At 53.7% G+C, this 26,672-nt stretch overlaps 1 protein-coding gene across 1 annotated transcript in view; it reads right to left on the minus strand.

The window, feature by feature from the left end:
* CFAP57 (cilia and flagella associated protein 57) overlaps positions 1-26,666 on the minus strand; it is a 403,172-nt gene extending 376,506 nt beyond the window's left edge. The window contains exon 1 of the mRNA XM_078672374.1: positions 26,628-26,666. The gene's annotated coding sequence lies outside the window, so the exon portion shown is untranslated. The remainder of the gene's footprint in view (positions 1-26,627) is intronic.
* Positions 26,667-26,672: the final 6 nt, after the last annotated feature.

Genomic DNA, 26,672 nt, shown 5'->3' on the forward strand with positions numbered 1-26,672 from the left:
GGAGGTTCCCCATACCTGACTAAAAGCATTGAGGGCAGGAGAGGGAGGTTCCCCATACCTGACTAAGAGCATTGAGGGCAGGAGAGGGAGGTTCCCCATACCTGACTAAGAGCATTGAGGGCAGGAGAGGGAGGTTCATACCTGACTCTGACTGATAAAGGGATTTGATGACAGGAGAGGGAGGTTCCCCATACCTGACTAAGAGCATTGAGGGCAGGAGAGGGAGGTTCTCCATACCTGACTAAGAGCATTGAGGGCAGGAGAGGGAGGTTCCCCATACCTGACTAAGAGCATTGAGGGCAGGAGAGGGAGGTTCCCCATACCTGACTAAGAGCATTGAGGGCAGGAGAGGGAGAGAGAGAGGTTCCCCATACCTGACTAAGAGCATTGAGGGAAGGAGAGGGAGGTTCCCCATACCTGACTAAGAGCATTGAGGGCATAGAGGCCAGGAGAGGGAGATTCCCCATACCTGACTAAGAGCATTGAGGGCAGGAGAGGGAGGTTCCCCATACCCGACTAAGAGCATTGAGGGCAGGAGAGGGAGGTTCCCCATACCTGACTAAGAGCATTGAGGGCAGGAGAGGGAGGTTCCCCATACCTGACTAAGAGCATTGAGGGCAGGAGAGGGAGGTTCATACCTGACTCTGACTGATAAAGGGATTTGATGCCAGGAGAGGGAGGTTCCCCATACCTGACTAAGAGCATAGGGGGGAGGAGAGGGAGGTTCCCCATACCTGACTAAGAGCATTGAGGGCAGGAGATGGAGGTTCTCCACACCTGACTAAGAGCATTGAGGGCAGGAGAGGGAGGTTCCCCATACCTGACTAAGAGCATTGAGGGCAGGAGAGGGAGGTTCCCCATACCTGACTAAGAGCATTGAGGGCAGGAGAGGGAGGTTCATACCTGACTCTGACTGATAAAGGGATTTGATGCCAGGAGAGGGAGGTTCCCCATACCTGACTAGGAGCATTGAGGGCAGGAGAGGGAGGTTCCCCATACCTGACTAAGAGCATTGAGGGCAGGAGTGGGAGGTTCCCCATACCTGACTAAGAGCATTGAGGGCAGGAGAGGGAGGTTCCCCATACCTGACTAAGAGCAGTGAGGGCAGGAGAGGGAGGTTCTCCATACCCGACTAAAAGCATTGAGGGCAAGGGAGGGAGGTTCCCCATACCTGACTAAGAGCATTGAGGACAGGAGAAGGAGGTTCCCCATACCTGACTAAGAGCATTGAGGGCAGGAGAGGGAGGTTCCCCATACCTGAATAAGAGCATTGAGGGCAGGAGAGGGAGGTTCCCCATACCTGACTAAGAGCATTGAGGGAAGGAGAGGGAGGTTCCCCATACCTGACTAAGAGCATTGAGGGCATAGAGGCCAGGAGAGGGAGATTCCCATACCTGACTAAGAGCATTGAGGGCAGGAGAGGGAGGTTCCCCATACCTGAATAAGAGCATTGAGGGCAGGAGAGGGAGGTTCCCCATACCTGACTAAGAGCATTGAGGGCAGGAGAGGGAGGTTCCCCATACCTGACTAAGAGCATTGAGGGCAGGAGAGGAAGGTTCTCCATACCCGACTAAGAGCATTGAGGGCAGGAGAGGGAGGTTCCCCATACCCGACTCTGACTGATAAAGGGATTTGATGCCAGGAGAGGGAGGTTCCCCATACCTGACTAAAAGCATTGAGGGCAGGAGAGGGAGGTTCCCCATACCTGACTAAGAGCATTGAGGGCAGGAGAGGGAGGTTCCCCATACCTGACTAAGAGCATTGAGGGCAGGAGAGGGAGGTTCATACCTGACTCTGACTGATAAAGGGATTTGATGCCAGGAGAGGGAGGTTCCCCATACCTGACTAAGAGCATTGAGGGCAGGAGAGGGAGGTTCTCCATACCTGACTAAGAGCATTGAGGGCAGGAGAGGGAGGTTCCCCATACCTGACTAAGAGCATTGAGGGCAGGAGAGGGAGGTTCCCCATACCTGACTAAGAGCATTGAGGGCAGGAGAGGGAGGTTCCCCATACCTGACTAAGAGCATTGAGGGCAGGAGAGGGAGGTTCCCCATACCTGACTAAGAGCATTGAGGGCAGGAGAGGGAGGTTCTCCATACCTGACTAAGAGCATTGAGGGCAGGAGAGGGAGGTTCCCCATACCTGACTAAGAGCATTGAGGGCAGGAGAAGGAGGTTCCCCATACCTGACTAAGAGCATTGAGGGCAGGAGAGAGAGGTTCCCCATACCTGACTAAGAGCATGGAGGGCAGGAGAGGGAGGTTCCCCATACCTGACTAAGAGCATTGAGGGCAGGAGAGGGAGGTTCCCCATACCTGACTAAGAGCATTGAGGGCATAGAGGCCAGGAGAGGGAGATTCCCATACCTGACTAAGAGCATTGAGGGCAGGAGAGGGAGGTTCCCCATACCTGACTAAGAGCATTGAGGGCAGGAGAGGGAGGTTCCCCATACCTGACTAAGAGCATTGAGGGCAGGAGAGGGAGGTTCCCCATACCTGACTAAGAGCATTGAGTGCAGGAGAGGGAGGTTCTCCATACCCGACTAAGAGCATTGAGGGCAGGAGAGGGAGGTTCCCCATACCTGACTAAGAGCATTGAGGGAAGGGGAGGGAGGTTCCCCATACCTGACTAAGAGCATTGAGGGCAGGAGATGGAGGTTCTCCATACCTGACTAAGAGCATTGAGGGCAGGAGAGGGAGGTTCCCCATACCTGACTAAGAGCATTGAGGGCAGGAGAGGGAGGTTCCCCATACCTGACTAAGAGCATTGAGGGCAGGAGAGGGAGGTTCATACCTGACTCTGACTGATAAAGGGATTTGATGCCAGGAGAGGGAGGTTCCCCATACCTGACTAAAAGCATTGAGGGCAGGAGAGGGAGGTTCCCCATACCTGACTAAGAGCATTGAGGGCAGGAGAGGGAGGTTCCCCATACCTGACTAAGAGCATTGAGGGCAGGAGAGGGAGGTTCATACCTGACTCTGACTGATAAAGGGATTTGATGCCAGGAGAGGGAGGTTCCCCATACCTGACTAAGAGCATTGAGGGCAGGAGAGGGAGGTTCCCCATACCTGACTAAGAGCATTGAGGGCAGGAGAGGGAGGTTCTCCATACCTGACTAAGAGCATTGAGGGCAGGAGAGGGAGGTTCCCCATACCTGACTAAGAGCATTGAGGGCAGGAGAGGGAGGTTCCCCATACCTGACTAAGAGCATTGAGGGCAGGAGAGGGAGGTTCCCAATACCTGACTAAGAGCATTGAGGGAAGGAGAGGGAGGTTCCCCATACCTGACTAAGAGCATTGAGGGCATAGAGGCCAGGAGAGGGAGATTCCCCATACCTGACTAAGAGCATTGAGGGCAGGAGAGGGACGTTCCCCATACCCGACTAAGAGCATTGAGGGCAGGAGAGGGAGGTTCCCCATACCTGACTAAGAGCATTGAGGGAAGGAGAGGGAGGTTCCCCATACCTGACTAAGAGCATTGAGGGCAGGAGATGGAGGTTCTCCATACCTGACTAAGAGCATTGAGGGCAGGAGAGGGAGGTTCCCCATACCTGACTAAGAGCATTGAGGGAAGGAGAGGGAGGTTCCCCATACCTGACTAAGAGCATTGAGGGCATAGAGGCCAGGAGAGGGAGATTCCCCATACCTGACTAAGAGCATTGAGGGCAGGAGAGGGAGGTTCCCCATACCCGACTAAGAGCATTGAGGGCAGGAGAGGGAGGTTCCCCATACCTGACTAAGAGCATTGAGGGCAGGAGAGGGAGGTTCCCCATACCCGACTAAGAGCATTGAGGGCAGGAGAGGGAGGTTCCCCATACCTGACTAAGAGCATTGAGGGCAGGAGAGGGAGGTTCCCCATACCTGACTAAGAGCATTGTAAATGTATAGGCATTTATATAGCGCACTACTTACCCGTAGGGTCCCAAGGCGCTTCGACCGCTACGAAACCCTTCCTGGCTTCCCTGAGAGATGGTCCCTTAATGGGTATCTCCAGGGTGAGACCAGGCATCCCCGGCGGTCTGGTGGGGCCGTTAGTGAAGATGAGGCAAGCTAATGCCCAGAGTTGCCGAGTGTGATCGCTGATCAGAGTGGGCACCGAGGCGAGAGAATTATCGAGTCCGCTGACCCTGGTCCAGAAACCTGCCGCGCCGGGAATCGAACCCTGGTCCCGGGCCATCCTCTGCTCTCGGGTCTGCCGCCTCTAACCAGTGAGCCACACTACTTCACTAGCATTGAGGGCAGGAGAGGGAGGTTCCCCATACCTGACTAAGACTGATAAAGGGATTTGATGCCAGGAGAGGGAGGTTCCCCTTACCTGACTAAGAGCATTGAGGGCAGGAGAGGGAGGTTCTCCATACCTGACTAAGAGCATTGAGGGCAGGAGAGGGAGGTTCCCCATACCCGACTCTGACTGATAAAGGGATTTGATGCCAGGAGAGGGAGGTTCCCCATACCTGACTAAGAGCATTGAGGGCAGGAGAGGGAGGTTCCCCATACCTGACTAAGAGCATTGAGGGCAGGAGAGGGCGGTTCCCCATACCTGACTAAGACTGATAAAGGGATTTGATGCCAGGAGAGGGAGATTCCCCATACCTGACTAAGAGCATTGAGGGCAGGAGAGGGAGGTTCTCCATACCTGACTAAGAGCATTGAGGGCAGGAGAGGGAGGTTCCCCATACCTGACTAAGACTGATAAAGGGATTTGATGCCAGGAGAGGGAGGTTCCCCATACCTGACTATGAGCATTGAGGGCAGGAGAGGGAGGTTCCCCATACCTGACTAAGAGCATTGAGGGCAGGAGAGGGAGGTTCTCCATACCTGACTAAGAGCATTGAGGGCAGGAGAGGGAGGTTCCCCATACCTGACTAAGAGCATTGAGGGCAGGAGAAGGAGGTTCCCCATACCTGACTAAGAGCATTGAGGGCAGGAGAGGGAGGTTCCCCATACCTGAATAAGAGCACTGAGGGCAGGAGAGGGAGGTTCCCCATACCTGACTAAGAGCATTGAGGGCAGGAGAGGGAGGTTCCCCATACCTGACTAAGAGCATTGAGGGCAGGAGAGGGAGGTTCTCCATACCCGACTAAGAGCATTGAGGGCAGGAGAGGGAGGTTCCCCATACCCGACTCTGACTGATAAAGGGATTTGATGCCAGGAGAGGGAGGTTCCCCATACCTGACTAAAAGCATTGAGGGCAGGAGAGGGAGGTTCCCCATACCTGACTAAGAGCATTGAGGGCAGGAGAGGGAGGTTCCCCATACCTGACTAAGAGCATTGAGGGCAGGAGAGGGAGGTTCATACCTGACTCTGACTGATAAAGGGATTTGATGACAGGAGAGGGAGGTTCCCCATACCTGACTAAGAGCATTGAGGGCAGGAGAGGGAGGTTCTCCATACCTGACTAAGAGCATTGAGGGCAGGAGAGGGAGGTTCCCCATACCTGACTAAGAGCATTGAGGGCAGGAGAGGGAGGTTCCCCATACCTGACTAAGAGCATTGAGGGCAGGAGAGGGAGAGAGAGAGGTTCCCCATACCTGACTAAGAGCATTGAGGGAAGGAGAGGGAGGTTCCCCATACCTGACTAAGAGCATTGAGGGCATAGAGGCCAGGAGAGGGAGATTCCCCATACCTGACTAAGAGCATTGAGGGCAGGAGAGGGAGGTTCCCCATACCCGACTAAGAGCATTGAGGGCAGGAGAGGGAGGTTCCCCATACCTGACTAAGAGCATTGAGGGCAGGAGAGGGAGGTTCCCCATACCTGACTAAGAGCATTGAGGGCAGGAGAGGGAGGTTCATACCTGACTCTGACTGATAAAGGGATTTGATGCCAGGAGAGGGAGGTTCCCCATACCTGACTAAGAGCATAGGGGGGAGGAGAGGGAGGTTCCCCATACCTGACTAAGAGCATTGAGGGCAGGAGATGGAGGTTCTCCACACCTGACTAAGAGCATTGAGGGCAGGAGAGGGAGGTTCCCCATACCTGACTAAGAGCATTGAGGGCAGGAGAGGGAGGTTCCCCATACCTGACTAAGAGCATTGAGGGCAGGAGAGGGAGGTTCATACCTGACTCTGACTGATAAAGGGATTTGATGCCAGGAGAGGGAGGTTCCCCATACCTGACTAGGAGCATTGAGGGCAGGAGAGGGAGGTTCCCCATACCTGACTAAGAGCATTGAGGGCAGGAGTGGGAGGTTCCCCATACCTGACTAAGAGCATTGAGGGCAGGAGAGGGAGGTTCCCCATACCTGACTAAGAGCAGTGAGGGCAGGAGAGGGAGGTTCTCCATACCCGACTAAGAGCATTGAGGGCAAGGGAGGGAGGTTCCCCATTCCTGACTAAGAGCATTGAGGACAGGAGAAGGAGGTTCCCCATACCTGACTAAGAGCATTGAGGGCAGGAGAGGGAGGTTCCCCATACCTGACTAAGAGCATTGAGGGCAGGAGAGAGAGGTTCCCCATACCTGACTAAGAGCATTGAGGGCAGGAGAGGGAGGTTCCCCATACCTGACTCTGACTGATAAAGGGATTTGATGCCAGGAGAGGGAGGTTCCCCATACCTGACTAAGAGCATTGAGGGAAGGAGAGGGAGGTTCCCCATACCTGACTAAGAGCATTGAGGGCATAGAGGCCAGGAGAGGGAGATTCCCATACCTGACTAAGAGCATTGAGGGCAGGAGAGGGAGGTTCCCCATACCTGAATAAGAGCATTGAGGGCAGGAGAGGGAGGTTCCCCATACCTGACTAAGAGCATTGAGGGCAGGAGAGGGAGGTTCCCCATACCTGACTAAGAGCATTGAGGGCAGGAGAGGAAGGTTCTCCATACCCGACTAAGAGCATTGAGGGCAGGAGAGGGAGGTTCCCCATACCCGACTCTGACTGATAAAGGGATTTGATGCCAGGAGAGGGAGGTTCCCCATACCTGACTAAAAGCATTGAGGGCAGGAGAGGGAGGTTCCCCATACCTGACTAAGAGCATTGAGGGCAGGAGAGGGAGGTTCCCCATACCTGACTAAGAGCATTGAGGGCAGGAGAGGGAGGTTCATACCTGACTCTGACTGATAAAGGGATTTGATGCCAGGAGAGGAAGGTTCCCCATACCTGACTAAGAGCATTGAGGGCAGGAGAGGGAGGTTCTCCATACCTGACTAAGAGCATTGAGGGCAGGAGAGGGAGGTTCCCCATACCTGACTAAGAGCATTGAGGGCAGGAGAGGGAGGTTCCCCATACCTGACTAAGAGCATTGAGGGCAGGAGAGGGAGGTTCCCCATACCTGACTAAGAGCATTGAGGGCAGGAGAGGGAGGTTCCCCATACCTGACTAAGAGCATTGAGGGCAGGAGAGGGAGGTTCTCCATACCTGACTAAGAGCATTGAGGGCAGGAGAGGGAGGTTCCCCATACCTGACTAAGAGCATTGAGGGCAGGAGAAGGAGGTTCCCCATACCTGACTAAGAGCATTGAGGGCAGGAGAGAGAGGTTCCCCGTACCTGACTAAGAGCATGGAGGGCAGGAGAGAGGTTCCCCATACCTGACTAAGAGCATTGAGGGCAGGAGAGGGAGGTTCCCCATACCTGACTCTGACTGATAAAGGGATTTGATGCCAGGAGAGGGAGGTTCCCCATACCTGACTAAGAGCATTGAGGGAAGGAGAGGGAGGTTCCCCATACCTGACTAAGAGCATTGAGGGCATAGAGGCCAGGAGAGGGAGATTCCCATACCTGACTAAGAGCATTGAGGGCAGGAGAGGGAGGTTCCCCATACCTGACTAAGAGCATTGAGGGCAGGAGAGGGAGGTTCCCCATACCTGACTAAGAGCATTGAGGGCAGGAGAGGGAGGTTCCCCATACCTGACTAAGAGCATTGAGTGCAGGAGAGGGAGGTTCTCCATACCCGACTAAGAGCATTGAGGGCAGGAGAGGGAGGTTCCCCATACCTGACTAAGAGCATTGAGGGAAGGGGAGGGAGGTTCCCCATACCTGACTAAGAGCATTGAGGGCAGGAGATGGAGGTTCTCCATACCTGACTAAGAGCATTGAGGGCAGGAGAGGGAGGTTCCCCATACCTGACTAAGAGCATTGAGGGCAGGAGAGGGAGGTTCCCCATACCTGACTAAGAGCATTGAGGGCAGGAGAGGGAGGTTCATACCTGACTCTGACTGATAAAGGGATTTGATGCCAGGAGAGGGAGGTTCCCCATACCTGACTAAAAGCATTGAGGGCAGGAGAGGGAGGTTCCCCATACCTGACTAAGAGCATTGAGGGCAGGAGAGGGAGGTTCCCCATACCTGACTAAGAGCATTGAGGGCAGGAGAGGGAGGTTCATACCTGACTCTGACTGATAAAGGGATTTGATGCCAGGAGAGGGAGGTTCCCCATACCTGACTAAGAGCATTGAGGGCAGGAGAGGGAGGTTCCCCATACCTGACTAAGAGCATTGAGGGCAGGAGAGGGAGGTTCTCCATACCTGACTAAGAGCATTGAGGGCAGGAGAGGGAGGTTCCCCATACCTGACTAAGAGCATTGAGGGCAGGAGAGGGAGGTTCCCCATACCTGACTAAGAGCATTGAGGGCAGGAGAGGGAGGTTCCCAATACCTGACTAAGAGCATTGAGGGAAGGAGAGGGAGGTTCCCCATACCTGACTAAGAGCATTGAGGGCATAGAGGCCAGGAGAGGGAGATTCCCCATACCTGACTAAGAGCATTGAGGGCAGGAGAGGGACGTTCCCCATACCCGACTAAGAGCATTGAGGGCAGGAGAGGGAGGTTCCCCATACCTGACTAAGAGCATTGAGGGAAGGAGAGGGAGGTTCCCCATACCTGACTAAGAGCATTGAGGGCAGGAGATGGAGGTTCTCCATACCTGACTAAGAGCATTGAGGGCAGGAGAGGGAGGTTCCCCATACCTGACTAAGAGCATTGAGGGAAGGAGAGGGAGGTTCCCCATACCTGACTAAGAGCATTGAGGGCATAGAGGCCAGGAGAGGGAGATTCCCCATACCTGACTAAGAGCATTGAGGGCAGGAGAGGGAGGTTCCCCATACCCGACTAAGAGCATTGAGGGCAGGAGAGGGAGGTTCCCCATACCCGACTAAGAGCATTGAGGGCAGGAGAGGGAGGTTCCCCATACCTGACTAAGAGCATTGAGGGCAGGAGAGGGAGGTTCCCCATACCTGACTAAGAGCATTGTAAATGTATAGGCATTTATATAGCGCACTACTTACCCGTAGGGTCCCAAGGCGCTTCGACCGCTACGAAACCCTTCCTGGCTTCCCTGAGAGATGGTCCCTTAATGGGTATCTCCAGGGTGAGACCAGGCATCCCCGGCGGTCTGGTGGGGCCGTTAGTGAAGATGAGGCAAGCTAATGCCCAGAGTTGCCGAGTGTGATCGCTGATCAGAGTGGGCACCGAGGCGAGAGAATTATCGAGTCCGCTGACCCTGGTCCAGAAACCTGCCGCGCCGGGAATCGAACCCTGGTCCCGGGCCATCCTCTGCTCTCGGGTCTGCCGCCTCTAACCAGTGAGCCACACTACTTCACTAGCATTGAGGGCAGGAGAGGGAGGTTCCACATACCTGACTAAGACTGATAAAGGGATTTGATGCCAGGAGAGGGAGGTTCCCCTTACCTGACTAAGAGCATTGAGGGCAGGAGAGGGAGGTTCTCCATACCTGACTAAGAGCATTGAGGGCAGGAGAGGGAGGTTCCCCATACCCGACTCTGACTGATAAAGGGATTTGATGCCAGGAGAGGGAGGTTCCCCATACCTGACTAAGAGCATTGAGGGCAGGAGAGGGAGGTTCCCCATACCTGACTAAGAGCATTGAGGGCAGGAGAGGGCGGTTCCCCATACCTGACTAAGACTGATGAAGGGATTTGATGCCAGGAGAGGGAGATTCCCCATACCTGACTAAGAGCATTGAGGGCAGGAGAGGGAGGTTCTCCATACCTGACTAAGAGCATTGAGGGCAGGAGAGGGAGGTTCCCCATACCTGACTAAGACTGATAAAGGGATTTGATGCCAGGAGAGGGAGGTTCCCCATACCTGACTATGAGCATTGAGGGCAGGAGAGGGAGGTTCCCCATACCTGACTAAGAGCATTGAGGGCAGGAGAGGGAGGTTCTCCATACCTGACTAAGAGCATTGAGGGCAGGAGAGGGAGGTTCCCCATACCTGACTAAGAGCATTGAGGGCAGGAGAAGGAGGTTCCCCATACCTGACTAAGAGCATTGAGGGCAGGAGAGGGAGGTTCCCCATACCTGAATAAGAGCACTGAGGGCAGGAGAGGGAGGTTCCCCATACCTGACTAAGAGCATTGAGGGCAGGAGAGGGAGGTTCCCCATACCTGACTAAGAGCATTGAGGGCAGGAGAGGGAGGTTCTCCATACCCGACTAAGAGCATTGAGGGCAGGAGAGGGAGGTTCCCCATACCCGACTCTGACTGATAAAGGGATTTGATGCCAGGAGAGGGAGGTTCCCCATACCTGACTAAAAGCATTGAGGGCAGGAGAGGGAGGTTCCCCATACCTGACTAAGAGCATTGAGGGCAGGAGAGGGAGGTTCCCCATACCTGACTAAAAGCATTGAGGGCAGGAGAGGGAGGTTCATACCTGACTCTGACTGATAAAGGGATTTGATGACAGGAGAGGGAGGTTCCCCATACCTGACTAAGAGCATTGAGGGCAGGAGAGGGAGGTTCTCCATACCTGACTAAGAGCATTGAGGGCAGGAGAAGGAGGTTCCCCATACCTGACTAAGAGCATTGAGGGCAGGAGAGGGAGGTTCCCCATACCTGACTAAGAGCATTGAGGGCAGGAGAGGGAGAAAGAGAGGTTCCCCATACCTGACTAAGAGCATTGAGGGAAGGAGAGGGAGGTTCCCCATACCTGACTAAGAGCATTGAGGGCATAGAGGCCAGGAGAGGGAGATTCCCCATACCTGACTAAGAGCATTGAGGGCAGGAGAGGGAGGTTCCCCATACCCGACTAAGAGCATTGAGGGCAGGAGAGGGAGGTTCCCCATACCTGACTAAGAGCATTGAGGGCAGGAGAGGGAGGTTCCCCATACCTGACTAAGAGCATTGAGGGCAGGAGAGGGAGGTTCATACCTGACTCTGACTGATAAAGGGATTTGATGCCAGGAGACGGAGGTTCCCCATACCTGACTAAGAGCATTGGGGGAAGGGGAGGGAGGTTCCCCATACCTGACTAAGAGCATTGAGGGCAGGAGATGGAGGTTCTCCACACCTGACTAAGAGCATTGAGGGCAGGAGAGGGAGGTTCCCCATACCTGACTAAGAGCATAGAGGCCAGGAGAGGGAGATTCCCATACCTGACTAAGAGCATTGAGGGCAGGAGAGGGAGGTTCCCCATACCTGAATAAGAGCATTGAGGGCAGGAGAGGGAGGTTCCCCATACCTGACTAAGAGCATTGAGGGCAGGAGAGGGAGGTTCCCCATACCTGACTAAGAGCATTGAGGGCAGGAGAGGAAGGTTCTCCATACCCGACTAAGAGCATTGAGGGCAGGAGAGGGAGGTTCCCCATACCCGACTCTGACTGATAAAGGGATTTGATGCCAGGAGAGGGAGGTTCCCCATACCTGACTAAAAGCATTGAGGGCAGGAGAGGGAGGTTCCCCATACCTGACTAAGAGCATTGAGGGCAGGAGAGGGAGGTTCCCCATACCTGACTAAGAGCATTGAGGGCAGGAGAGGGAGGTTCATACCTGACTCTGACTGATAAAGGGATTTGATGCCAGGAGAGGGAGGTTCCCCATACCTGACTAAGAGCATTGAGGGCAGGAGAGGGAGGTTCTCCATACCTGACTAAGAGCATTGAGGGCAGGAGAGGGAGGTTCCCCATACCTGACTAAGAGCATTGAGGGCAGGAGAGGGAGGTTCCCCATACCTGACTAAGAGCATTGAGGGCAGGAGAGGGAGGTTCCCCATACCTGACTAAGAGCATTGAGGGAAGGAGAGGGAGGTTCCTCATACCTGACTAAGAGCATTGAGGGCATAGAGGCCAGGAGAGGGAGATTCCCCATACCTGACTAAGAGCATTGAGGGCAGGAGAGGGAGGTTCCCCATACCCGACTAAGAGCATTGAGGGCAGGAGAGGGAGGTTCCCCATACCTGACTAAGAGCATTGAGGGCAGGAGAGGGAGGTTCCCCATACCTGACTAAGAGCATTGAGGGCAGGAGAGGGAGGTTCCCCATACCTGACTAAGAGCATTGAGGGCAGGAGAGGGTGGTTCCCCATACCTGACTAAGAGCATTGAGGGCAGGAGATGGAGGTTCTCCATACCTGACTAAGAGCATTGAGGGCAGGAGAGGGAGGTTCCCCATACCTGACTAAGAGCATTGAGGGCAGGAGAGGGAGGTTCCCCATACCTGACTAAGAGCATTGAGGGCAGGAGAGGGAGGTTCATACCTGACTCTGACTGATAAAGGGATTTGATGCCAGGAGACGGAGGTTCCCCATACCTGACTAAGAGCATTGAGGGCAGGAGAGGGAGGTTCCCCATACCTGACTAAGAGCATTGAGGGCAGGAGTGGGAGGTTCCCCACCCTGACTAAGAGCATTGAGGGCAGGAGAGGGAGGTTCCCCATACCTGACTAAGAGCATTGAGGGCAGGAGAGGGAGGTTCTCCATACCCGACTAAGAGCATTGAGGGCAGGGGAGGGAGGTTCCCCATACCCGACTCTGACTCATAAAGGGATTTGATGCCAGGAGAGGGAGGTTCCCCATACCTGACTAAAAGCATTGAGGGCAGGAGAGGGAGGTTCCCCATACCTGACTAAGAGCATTGAGGGCAGGAGAGGGAGGTTCCCCATACCTGACTAAGAGCATTGAGGGCAGGAGAGGGAGGTTCATACCTGACTCTGACTGATAAAGGGATTTGATGCCAGGAGAGGGAGGTTCCCCATACCTGACTAAGAGCATTGAGGGCAGGAGAGGGAGGTTCCCCATACCTGACTAAGAGCATTGAGGGCAGGAGAGGGAGGTTCTCCATACCTGACTAAGAGCATTGAGGGCAGGAGAGGGAGGTTCCCCATACCTGACTAAGAGCATTGAGGGCAGGAGAGGGAGGTTCCCCATACCTGACTAAGAGCATTGAGGGCAGGAGCGGGAGGTTCCCCATACCTGACTAAGAGCATTGGGGGAAGGAGAGGGAGGTTCCCCATACCTGACTAAGAGCATTGAGGGCATAGAGGCCAGGAGAGGGAGATTCCCCATACCTGACTAAGAGCATTGAGGGCAGGAGAGGGAGGTTCTCCATACCTGACTAAGAGCATTGAGGGCAGGAGAGGGAGGTTCTCCATACCCGACTAAGAGCATTGAGGGCAGGAGAGGGAGGTTCCCCATACCCGACTCTGACTGATAAAGGGATTTGATGCCAGGAGAGGGAGGTTCCCCATACCTGACTAAAAGCATTGAGGGCAGGAGAGGGAGGTTCCCCATACCTGACTAAGAGCATTGAGGGCAGGAGAGGGAGGTTCCCCATACCTGACTAAGAGCATTGAGGGCAGGAGAGGGAGGTTCATACCTGACTCTGACTGATAAAGGGATTTGATGACAGGAGAGGGAGGTTCCCCATACCTGACTAAGAGCATTGAGGGCAGGAGAGGGAGGTTCTCCATACCTGACTAAGAGCATTGAGGGCAGGAGAGGGAGGTTCCCCATACCTGACTAAGAGCATTGAGGGCAGGAGAGGGAGGTTCCCCATACCTGACTAAGAGCATTGAGGGCAGGAGAGGGAGAGAGGGAGGTTCCCCATACCTGACTAAGAGCATTGAGGGAAGGAGAGGGAGGTTCCCCATACCTGACTAAGAGCATTGAGGGCATAGAGGCCAGGAGAGGGAGATTCCCCATACCTGACTAAGAGCATTGAGGGCAGGAGAGGGAGGTTCCCCATACCCGACTAAGAGCATTGAGGGCAGGAGAGGGAGGTTCCCCATACCTGACTAAGAGCATTGAGGGCAGGAGAGGGAGGTTCCCCATACCTGACTAAGAGCATTGAGGGCAGGAGAGGGAGGTTCATACCTGACTCTGACTGATAAAGGGATTTGATGCCAGGAGAGGGAGGTTCCCCATACCTGACTAAGAGCATTGGGGGAAGGAGAGGGAGGTTCCCCATACCTGACTAAGAGCATTGAGGGCAGGAGATGGAGGTTCTCCACACCTGACTAAGAGCATTGAGGGCAGGTGAGGGAGGTTCCCCATACCTGACTAAGAGCATTGAGGGCAGGAGAGGGAGGTTCCCCATACCTGACTAAGAGCATTGAGGGCAGGAGAGGGAGGTTCATACCTGACTCTGACTGATAAAGGGATTTGAAGCCAGGAGAGGGAGGTTCCCCATACCTGACTAGGAGCATTGAGGGCAGGAGAGGGAGGTTCCCCATACCTGACTAAGAGCATTGAGGGCAGGAGTGGGAGGTTCCCCATACCTGACTAAGAGCATTGAGGGCAGGAGAGGGAGGTTCCCCATACCTGACTAAGAGCATTGAGGGCAGGAGAGGGAGGTTCTCCATACCCGACTAAGAGCATTGAGGGCAGGGGAGGGATGTTCCCCATACCTGACTAAGAGCATTGAAGGCAGGAGAAGGAGGTTCCCCATACCTGACTAAGAGCATTGAGGGCAGGAGAGGGAGGTTCCCCATACCTGACTAAGAGCATTGAGGGCAGGAGAGAGAGGTTCCCCATACCTGACTAAGAGCATTGAGGGCAGGAGAGGGAGGTTCCCCATACCTGACTCTGACTGATAAAGGGATTTGATGCCAGGAGAGGGAGGTTCCCCATACCTGACTAAGAGCATTGAGGGAAGGAGAGGGAGGTTCCCCATACCTGACTAAGAGCATTGAGGGCATAGAGGCCAGGAGAGGGAGATTCCCATACCTGACTAAGAGCATTGAGGGCAGGAGAGGGAGGTTCCCCATACCTGAATAAGAGCATTGAGGGCAGGAGAGGGAGGTTCCCCATACCTGACTAAGAGCATTGAGGGCAGGAGAGGGAGGTTCCCCATACCTGACTAAGAGCATTGAGGGCAGGAGAGGAAGGTTCTCCATACCCGACTAAGAGCATTGAGGGCAGGAGAGGGAGGTTCCCCATACCCGACTCTGACTGATAAAGGGATTTGATGCCAGGAGAGGGAGGTTCCCCATACCTGACTAAAAGCATTGAGGGCAGGAGAGGGAGGTTCCCCATACCTGACTAAGAGCATTGAGGGCAGGAGAGGGATGTTCCCCATACATGACTAAGAGCATTGAGGGCAGGAGAGGGAGGTTCATACCTGACTCTGACTGATAAAGGGATTTGATGCCAGGAGAGGGAGGTTCCCCATACCTGACTAAGAGCATTGAGGGCAGGAGAGGGAGGTTCTCCATACCTGACTAAGAGCATTGAGCGCAGGAGAGGGAGGTTCCCCATACCTGACTAAGAGCATTGAGGGCAGGAGAGGGAGGTTCCCCATACCTGACTAAGAGCATTGAGGGCAGGAGAGGGAGGTTCCCCATACCTGACTAAGAGCATTGAGGGAAGGAGAGGGAGGTTCCCCATACCTGACTAAGAGCATTGAGGGCATAGAGGCCATGAGAGGGAGATTCCCCATACCTGACTAAGAGCATTGAGGGCAGGAGAGGGAGGTTCCCCATACCCGACTAAGAGCATTGAGGGCAGGAGAGGGAGGTTCCCCATACCTGACTAAGAGCATTGAGGGCAGGAGAGGGAGGTTCCCCATACCTGACTAAGAGCATTGAGGGCAGGAGAGGGAGGTTCATACCTGACTCTGACTGATAAAGGGATTTGATGCCAGGAGAGGGAGGTTCCCCATACCTGACTAAGAGCATTGAGGGAAGGAGAGGGAGGTTCCCCATACCTGACTAAGAGCATTGAGGGCAGGAGATGGAGGTTCTCCATACCTGACTAAGAGCATTGAGGGCAGGAGAGGGAGGTTCCCCATACCTGACTAAGAGCATTGAGGGCAGGAGAGGGAGGTTCCCCATACCTGACTAAGAGCATTGAGGGCAGGAGAGGGAGGTTCATACCTGACTCTGACTGATAAAGGGATTTGATGGCAGGAGAGGGAGGTTCCCCATACCTGACTAAGAGCATTGAGGGCAGGAGAGGGAGGTTCCCCATACCTGACTAAGAGCATTGAGGGCAGGAGTGGGAGGTTCCCCATACCTGACTAAGAGCATTGAGGGCAGGAGAGGGAGGTTCCCCATACCTGACTAAGAGCATTGAGGGCAGGAGAGGGAGGTTCTCCATACCCGACTAAGAGCATTGAGGGCAGGGGAGGGAGGTTCCCCATACCCGACTCTGACTCATAAAGGGATTTGATGCCAGGAGAGGGAGGTTCCCCATACCTGACTAAAAGCATTGAGGGCAGGAGAGGGAGGTTCCCCATACCTGACTAAGAGCATTGAGGGCAGGAGAGGGAGGTTCCCCATACCTGACTAAGAGCATTGAGGGCAGGAGAGGGAGGTTCATACCTGACTCTGACTGATAAAGGGATTTGATGCCAGGAGAGGGAGGTTCCCCATACCTGACTAAGAGCATTGAGGGCAGGAGAGGGAGGTTCCCCATACCTGACTAAGAGCATTGAGGGCAGGAGAGGGAGGTTCTCCATACCTGACTAAGAGCATTGAGGGCAGGAGAGGGAGGTTCCCCATACCTGACTAAGAGCATTGAGGGCAGGAGAGGGAGGTTCCCCATACCTGACTAAGAGCATTGAGGGCAGGAGCGGGAGGTTCCCCATACCTGACTAAGAGCATTGAGGGAAGGAGAGGGAGGTTCCCCATACCTGACTAAGAGCATTGAGGGCATAGAGGCCAGGAGAGGGAGATTCCCCATTCCTGACTAAGAGCATTGAGGGCAGGAGAGGGAGGTTCCCCATACCCGACTAAGAGCATTGAGGGCAGGAGAGGGAGGTTCCCCATACCTGACTAAGAGCATTGAGGGCAGGAGAGGGAGGTTCCCCATACCCGACTAAGAGCATTGAGGGCAGGAGAGGGAGGTTCCCCATACCTGACTAAGAGCATTGAGGGCAGGAGAGGGAGGTTCCCCATACCTGACTAAGAGCATTGAGGGCAGGAGATGGAGGTTCCCCATACCTGACTAAGAGCATTGAGGGCAGGAGAGGGAGGTTCTCCATACCTGACTAAGAGCATTGAGGGCAGGAGAGGGAGGTTCCCCGTACCCGACTCTGACTGATAAAGGGATTTGATGCCAGGAGAGGGAGGTTCCCCATACCTGACTAAGAGCATTGAGGGCAGGAGAGGGAGGTTCCCCATACCTGACTAAGAGCATTGAGGGCAGGAGAGGGAGGTTCCCCATACCTGACTAAGACTGATAAAGGGATTTGATGCCAGGAGAGGGAGATTCCCCATACCTGACTAAGAGCATTGAGGGCAGGATAGGGAGGTTCTCCATACCTGACTAAGAGCATTGAGGGCAGGAGAGGGAGGTTCCCCATACCTGACTAAGACTGATAAAGGGATTTGATGCCAGGAGAGGGAGGTTCCCCATACCTGACTATGAGCATTGAGGGCAGGAGAGGGAGGTTCTCCATACCTGACTAAGAGCATTGAGGGCAGGAGAGGGAGGTTCTCCATACCTGACTAAGAGCATTGAGGGCAGGAGAGGGAGGTTCCCCATACCTGACTAAGAGCATTGAGGGCAGGAGAAGGAGGTTCCCCATACCTGACTAAGAGCATTGAGGGCAGGAGAGGGAGGTTCCCCATACCTGACTAAGAGCATTGAGGGCAGGAGAGAGAGGTTCCCCATACCTGACTAAGAGCATTGAGGGCAGGAGAGGGAGGTTCCCCATAACTGACTCTGACTGATAAAGGGATTTGATGCCAGGAGAGGGAGGTTCCCCATACCTGACTAAGAGCATTGAGGGAAGGAGAGGGAGGTTCCCCATACCTGACTAAGAGCATTGAGGGCAGGAGAGGGAGGTTCCCCATACCTGACTAAGAGCATTGAGGGCAGGAGAGGGAGGTTCCCCATACCTGACTAAGAGCATTGAGGGCAGGAGAGGGAGGTTCTCCATACCCGACTAAGAGCATTGAGGGCAGGAGAGGGAGGTTCCCCATACCCGACTCTGCCTGATAAAGGGATTTAATGCCAGGAGAGGGAGGTTCCCCATACCTGACTAAAAGCATTGAGGGCAGGAGAGGGAGGTTCCCCATATCTGACTAAGAGCATTGAGGGCAGGAGAGGGAGGTTCCCCATACCTGACTAAGAGCATTGAGGGCAGGAGAGGGAGGTTCATACCTGACTCTGACTGATAAAGGGATTTTATGCCAGGAGAGGGAGGTTCCCCATACCTGACTAAGAGCATTGAGGGCAGGAGAGGGAGGTTCCCCATACCTGACTAAGAGCATTGAGGGCAGGAGAGGGAGGTTCTCCATACTGAGCGGGAGGTTCCCCATACCTGACTAAGAGCATTGAGGGCATAGAGGCCAGGAGAGGGAGATTCCCCATACCTGGCTAAGAGCATTGAGGGCAGGAGAGGGAGGTTCCCCATACCCGACTAAGAGCATTGAGGGCAGGAGAGGGAGGTTCCCCATACCTGACTAAGAGCATTGAGGGCAGGAGAGGGAGGTTCCCCATACCTGACTAAGAGCATTGAGGGCAGGAGAGGGAGGTTCATACCTGACTCTGACTGATAAAGGGATTTGATGCCAGGAGAGTGAGGTTCCCCATACCTGACTAAGAGCATTGAGGGCAGGAGAAGGAGGTTTCCCATACCTGACTAAGAGCATTGAGGGCAGGAGAGGGAGATTCCCCATACCCGACTCTGACTGATAAAAGGGATTTGATGCCAGGAGAGGGAGGTTCCCCATACCTGACTAAGAGCATTGAGGGCAGGAGAGGGAGGTTCCCCATACCTGACTAAGAGCATTGAGGGCAGGAGAGCGAGGTTCATACCTGACTCTGACTGATAAAGGGATTTGATGCCAGGAGAGGGAGGTTCCCCATACCTGACTAAGAGCATTGAGGGCATGAGAGGGAGGTTCCCCATACCTGACTAAGAGCATTGAGGGCAGGAGAGGGAGGTTCTCCATACCTGACTAAGAGCATTGAGGGCAGGAGAGGGAGGTTCCCCATACCTGACTAAGAGCATTGAGGGAAGGAGAGGGAGGTTCCCCATACCTGACTAAGAGCATTGAGGGCAGGAGAGGGAGGTATCCCATACCTGACTAAGAGCATTGAGGGCAGGAGAGGGAGGCTCCCCATACCTGACTAAGAGCATTGAGGGCAGGAGAGGGAGGTTCCCCATACCTGACTAAGATCATTGAGGGCAGGAGAGGGAGGATCATACCTGACTCTGACTGATAAAGGGATTTGATGCCATACCTGACTATGAGCATTGAGGGTAGGAGAGGGAGGTTCCCCATACCTGACTAAGAGCATTGAGGGCAGGAGAGGGAGGTTCCCCATACCTGACTAAGAGCATTGAGGGCATTGAGGCCAGGAGAGGGAGATTCCCCATACCTGACTAAGAGCATTGAGGGCAGGAGAGGGAGGTTCCCCATACCTGACTAAGAGCATTGAGGGCAGGAGAGGGAGGTTCATACCTGACTCTGACTGATAAAGGGATTTGATGCCATACCTGACTATGAGCATTGAGGGTAGGAGAGGGAGGTTCCCCATACCTGACTAAGAGCATTGAGGGCAGGAGAGGGAGGTTCCCCATACCTGACTAAGAGCATTGAGGGCATTGAGGCCAGGAGAGGGAGATTCCCCATACCTGACTAAGAGCATTGAGGGCAGGAGAGGGAGGTTCCCCATACCTGACTAAGAGCATTGAGGGCAGGAGAGGGAGGTTCATACCTGACTCTGACTGATAAAGGCATTTGATGCCAGGAGAGGGAGGTTCCCCATACCTGACTAAGAGCATTGACGGCAGGAGAGGGAGGTTCCCCATACCTGACTAAGAGCATTGAGGGCAGGAGAGGGAGGTTCCCCATACCTGACTAAGAGCATTGAGGGCAGGAGATGGAGGTTCTCCATACCTGACTCAGAGCATTGACGGCAGGAGAGGGAGGTTCCCCATACCTGACTAAGAGCATTGAGGGCAGGAGATGGAGGTTCTCCATACCTGATTTAGAGCATTGACGGCAGGAGAGGGAGGTTCCCCATACCTGACTAAGAGAATTGAGGGCAGGAGAGGGAGGTTCCCCATACCTGACTAAGAGCATTGAGGGCAGGAGCGGGAGGTTCCCCATACCTGACTCTGACTGATCAAGGGATTTGATGCCAGGAGAGGGAGGTTCCCCATACCTGACTAAGAGCATTGAGGGCAGGAGAGGGAGGTTCCCCATACCTGACTAAGAGCATTGAGGGCAGGAGAGGGAGGTTCCCCATACCTGACTAAGAGCATTGAGGGAAGGAGAGGGGGGTTCCCCATACCTGAATAAGAGCATTGAGGGAAGGAGAGGGAGGTTCCCCATACCTGACTAAGAGCATTGAGGGCATAGAGGCCAGGAGAGGGAGATTCCCCATACCTGACTAAGAGCATTGAGGGCAGGAGAGGGAGGTTCCCCATACCTGACTAAGAGCATTGAGGGCAGGAGAGGGAGGTTCCCCATACCTGACTAAGAGCATTGAGGGCAGGAGAGGGAGGTTCCCCATACCTGACTAAGAGCATTGAGGGCAGGAGAAGGAGGTTCCCCATACCTGACTAAGAGCATTGAGGGCAGGAGAGGGAGGTTCCCCATACCTGACTAAGAGCATGGAGGGCAGGAGAGAGAGGTTCCCCATACCTGACTAAGGGCATTGAGGGAAGGAGAGGGAGGTTCCCCATACCTGACTAAGAACATTGAGGGCAGGAGAGGGAGGTTCCCCATACCTGACTAAGAGCATTGAGGGCAGGAGAGGGTGGTTCCCCATACCTGACTAAGAGCATTGAGGGCAGGAAAGGGAGGTTCCCCATACCTGACTAAGAGCATTGAGGGCAGGAGAGGGAGGTTCCCCATACCTGACTAAGAGCATTGAGGGCAGGAGAGGGAGGTTCATACCTGACTCTGACTGATAAAGGGATTTGATGCCAGGAGAGGGAGGTTTCCCATACCTGACTAAGAGCATTGAGGGCAGGAGAGGGAGATTCCCCATACCTGACTAAGAGCATTGAGGGCAGGAGAGGGAGGTTCCCCATACCTGACTAAGAGCATTGAGGGCAGGAGAGGGAGGTTCATACCTGACTCTGACTGATAAAGGGATTTGATGCCAGGAGAGGGAGGTTCCCCATACCTGACTAAGAGCATTGAGGGCAGGAGAGGGAGGTTCCCCATACCTGACTAAGAGCATTGAGGGCATAGAGGCCAGGAGAGGGAGATTCCCCATACCTGACTAAGAGCATTGAGGGCAGGAGAGGGAGGTTCCCCATAGCTGACTAAGAGCATTGAGGGCAGGAGAGGGAGGTTCTCCATACCTGACTAAGAGCACTGAGGGCAGGATAGGGAGGTTCCCCATACCTGACTAAGAGCATTGAGGGCAGGAGAGGGAGGTTCCAAATACCTGACTAAGAGCATTGAGGGCAGGAGAGGGAAATTCCCCATACCTGACTAAGAGCATTGAGGGCAGGAGAGGGAGGTTCCCCATACCTGACTAAGAGCATTGAGGGCAGGAGAGGGAGGTTCCCCATACCTGACTAAGAGCATTGAGGGAAGGAGAGGGAGATTCCCCATACCTGGCTAAGAGCATTGAGGGCAGGAGAGGGAGGTTCCCCATACCTGACTAAGAGCATTGAGGCCAGGAGAGGGAGATTCCCCATACCTGACAGGAAACCATCCACATAAATTTTACATTATAATTCATTCTTGTATCAATCTATGCATATGCTATAATGCCAAAATGTATTATCAAGTTTCATCAATGATCTATTGATTTTATCAAATAATATTCTATGTTTGTAATTAAAATGTACTTAACGTGCTAAAACAGTTGTTTATCATTATTCGATGTGGTGTGTTGGCCACTTTTTATGTGCTAGTAGGTACCTATTTTTGCTTGGGTGTGTTTATTTACATACAGGAGAGGGAGGTTCCCCATACCTGACTAAGAGCATTGAGGGCAGGAGAGGGAGGTTCTCCATACCCGACTAAGAGCATTGAGGGCAGGGGAGGGATGTTCCCCATACCTGACTAAGAGCATTGAAGGCAGGAGAAGGAGGTTCCCCATACCTGACTAAGAGCATTGAGGGCAGGAGAGGGAGGTTCCCCATACCTGACAGGAAACCATCCACATAAATTTTACATTATAATTCATTCTTGTATCAATCTATGCATATGCTATAATGCCAAAATGTATTATCAAGTTTCATCAATGATCTATTGATTTTATCAAATAATATTCTATGTTTGTAATTAAAATGTACTTAACGTGCTAAAACAGTTGTTTATCATTATTCGATGTGGTGTGTTGGCCACTTTTTATGTGCTAGTAGGTACCTATTTTTGCTTGGGTGTGTTTATTTACATACAGGAGAGGGAGGTTCCCCATACCTGACTAAGAGCATTGAGGGCAGGAGAGGGAGGTTCCCCATACCTGACTAAGAGCATTGAGGGCAGGAGAGGGAGGTTCCCCATACCTGACTAAGAGCATTGAGGGCAGGAGAGGGAGATTCATACCTGACTCTGACTGATAAAGGGATTTGATGCCAGGAGAGGGAGGTTCCCCATACCTGACTAAGAGCATTGAGGGCAGGAGAGGGAGGTTCCCCATACCTGACTAAGAGCATTGAGAGCAGGAGAGGGAGGTTCCCCATACCTGACTAAGAGCATTGAGGGCAGGAGAGGGAGGTTCCCCATACCTGACTAAGAGCATTGAGGGAAGGAGAGGGAGGTTCCCCATACCTAACTAAGAGCATAGAGGGAAGGAGAGGGAGGTTCCCCATACCTGACTAAGAGCATTGAGGGCAGGAGAGGGAGGTTCCCAATACCTGACTAAGAGCATTGAGGGCAGGAGAGGGAGGTTCCCCATACCTGACTAAGAGCATTGAGGGCAGGAGAGGGAGGTTCTCCATACCTGACTAAGAGCATTGAGGGCAGGAGAGGGAGGTTCCCCATACCTGACTAAGAGCATTGAGGGAAGGAGAGGGAGGTTCCCCATACCTGACTAAGAGCATTGAGGGCATAGAGGCCAGGAGAGGGAGATTCCCCATACCTGACTAAGAGAATTGAGGGCAGGAGAGGGAGGTTCCCCATACCTGACTTAGAGCATTGAGGGCAGGAGAGGGAGGTTCCCCATACCTGACTAAGAGCATTGAGGGCAGGAGAGGGAGGTTCCCCATACCTGACTCTGACTGATAAAGGGATTTGATGCCAGGAGAGGGAGGTTCCCCATACCTGACTAAGAGCATTGAGGGCAGGAGAGGGAGGTTCTCCATACCTGACTAAGAGCATTGAGGGCAGGAGAGGGAGGTTCCCCATACCTGACTAAGAGCATTGAGGGCAGGAGAGGGAGGTTCTCCATACCTGACTAAGAGCATTGAGGGCAGGAGAGGGAGGTTCCCCATACCTGACTAAGAGCATTGAGGGCAGGAGAGGGAGGTTCTCCATACCTGACTAAGAGCATTGAGGGCAGGAGAGGAAGGTTCCCCATACCCGACTCTGACTGATAAAGGGAGTTGATGCCAGGAGAGGGAGGTTCCCCATACCTGACTAAGGGCATTGAGGGCAGGAGAGGAAGGTTCCCCATACCTGACTAAGAGCATTGAGGGCAGGAGAGGGAGTTTCCCCATACCTGACTAAGAGCATTGAGGGCAGGAGAGGGAGGTTCCCCATACCTGACTAAGAGCATTGAGGGCAGGAGAGGGAGGTTCCCCATACCTGACTAAGAGCATTGAGGGAAGGAGAGGGAGGTTCCCCATACCTGACTAAGAACATTGAGGGCAGGAGAGGGAGGTTCCCCATACCTGACTAAGAGCATTGAGGGCAGAAGAGGGAGGTTCCCCATACCTGACTAAGAGCATTGAGGGCAGGAGAGGGAGGTTCCCCATACCTGACTAAGAGCATTGAGGGCAGGAGAGGGAGGTTCTCCATACCTGACTAAGAGCATTGAGGGCAGGAGAGGGAGGTTCCCCATACCTGACTAAGAGCATTGAGGGAAGGAGAGGGAGGTTCCCCATACCTGACTAAGAGCATTGAGGGCAGGAGAGGGAGGTTCATACCTGACTCTGACTGATAAAGGGATTTGATGTCAGGAGAGGGAGGTACCCATACCTGACTAAGAGCATTGAGGGCAGGAGAGGGAGGTTCCCCATACCTGACTAAGAGCATTGAGGGCAGGAGAGGGAGGTTCCCCATACCTGACTAAGAGCATTGAGGGCAGGAGAGGGAGGTTCCCCATACCTGACTAAGAGCATTGAGGGAAGGAGAGGGAGGTTCCCCATACCTGACTAAGAGCATTGAGGGCAGGAGAGGGAGGTTCATACCTGACTCTGACTGATAAAGGGATTTGATGTCAGGAGAGGGAGGTACCCATACCTGACTAAGAGCATTGAGGGCAGGAGAGGGAGGTTCCCCATACCTGACTAAGAGCATTGAGGGCAGGAGAGGGAGGTTCCCCATACCTGACTAAGAGCATTGAGGGTAGGAGAGGGAGGTTGATACCTGACTCTGACTGATAAAGGGATTTGATGCCAGGAGAGGGAGGTTCCCCATACCTGACTAAGAGCATTGAGGGCAGGAGAGGGAGGTTCCCCATACCTGACTAAGAGCATTTAGGGCATAGAGGCCAGGAGAGGGAGATTCCCCATACCTGACTAAGAGCATTGAGGGCAGGAGAGGGAGGTTCCCCATACCTGACTAAGAGCATTGAGGGCAGGAGAGGGAGGTTCTCCATACCTGACTAAGAGCATTGAGGGCAGGAGAGGGAGGTTCCCCATACCTGACTAAGAGCATTGAGGGCAGGAGAGGGAGGTTCCCCATACCTGACTAAGAGCATTGAGGGCAGGAGAAGGAGGTTCCCCATACCTGACTAAGAGCATTGAGGGCAGGAGAGGGAGGTTCCCCATACCTGACTAAGAGCATTGAGGGCAGGAGAGGGAGGTTCCCCATACCTGACTAAGAGCATTGAGGGCAGGAGAAGGAGGTTCCCCATACCTGACTAAGAGCATTGAGGGCAGGAGAGGGAGGTTCCCCATACCTGACTAAGAGCATTGAGGGCAGGAGAGGGAGGTTCCCCATACCTGACTAAGAGCATTGAGGGCAGGAGAGGGAGGTTCTCCATACCTGACTAAGAGCATTGAGGGCAGGAGAGGAAGGTTCCCCATACCCGACTCTGACTGATAAAGGGATTTGATGCCAGGAGAGGGAGGTTCCCCATACCTGACTAAGGGCATTGAGGGCAGGAGAGGAAGGTTCCCCATACCTGACTAAGAGCATTGAGGGCAGGAGAGGGAGTTTCCCCATACCTGACTAAGAGCATTGAGGGCAGGAGAGGGAGGTTCCCCATACCTGACTAAGAGCATTGAGGGCAGGAGAGGGAGGTTCCCCATACCTGACTAAGAGCATTGAGGGAAGGAGAGGGAGGTTCCCCATACCTGACTAAGAACATTGAGGGCAGGAGAGGGAGGTTCCCCATACCTGACTAAGAGCATTGAGGGCAGGAGAGGGAGGTTCCCCATACCTGACTAAGAGCATTGAGGGCAGGAGAGGGAGGTTCATACCTGACTCTGACTGATAAAGGGATTTGATGTCAGGAGAGGGAGGTACCCATACCTGACTAAGAGCATTGAGGGCAGGAGAGGGAGGTTCCCCATACCTGACTAAGAGCATTGAGGGCAGGAGAGGGAGGTTCCCCATACCTGACTAAGAGCATTGAGGGCAGGAGAAGGAGGTTCCCCATACCTGACTAAGAGCATTGAGGGCAGGAGAGGGAGGTTCCCCATACCTGACTAAGAGCATTGAGGGCAGGAGAGAGAGGTTCCCCATACCTGACTAAGAGCATTGAGGGCAGGAGAGGGAGGGTTCCCCATACCTGACTAAGAGCATTGAGGGCAGGAGAAGGAGGTTCCCCATACCTGACTAAGAGCATTGAGGGCAGGAGAGGGAGGTTCCCCATACCTGACTAAGAGCATTGAGGGAAGGAGAGGGAGGTTCCCCATACCTGACTCTGACTGATAAAGGGATTTGATGCCAGGAGAGGGAGATTACCCACACCTAACTCCGCTTGTCAAAGGACAGGTAAGAAACCCATGCAGGGTGTTGGCTTATACATCTCGACTCTGCCTGGCACAAGGTACTGGTGACCAGAGGGCTTTGCCCGTGTTGATGCTGTGACTGCCTGGTTTATTGCTCCTCACTTTCTGTAACAGGGGATTGTTTTGGAGTCAGGAGAAGTACATTATTTCTGTATGGTGATGGCTTCCTGACCCATTCCACTGCCAAGGGGTGCCAGTATGATGTTGCCTCATCCATGCTGTGCCAGCCCGTGCTATTGATCCCAGAGTCCACCTTTCCTTGTGCAATGAATTCAGAAGGTGAATGTTACCTATATATACAAATATACTATTACCTGGGTACTGTTGGCACATAGATGCCATGGTGCGTTACCCATGCCAATGCAGTACCTATCTGGTTTGGTGATCCTCGCTCTGCCTGTTACATGGCACATGCATGCGAATTTACCTGCAATGAATCGCTGCCATTTCTGATCAATGTTGAATTTTACGC

Source organism: Lissotriton helveticus, chromosome 1_2 (assembly GCF_964261635.1).
Source record: "Lissotriton helveticus chromosome 1_2, aLisHel1.1, whole genome shotgun sequence".
NCBI lineage: Eukaryota > Metazoa > Chordata > Amphibia > Caudata > Salamandridae > Lissotriton > Lissotriton helveticus.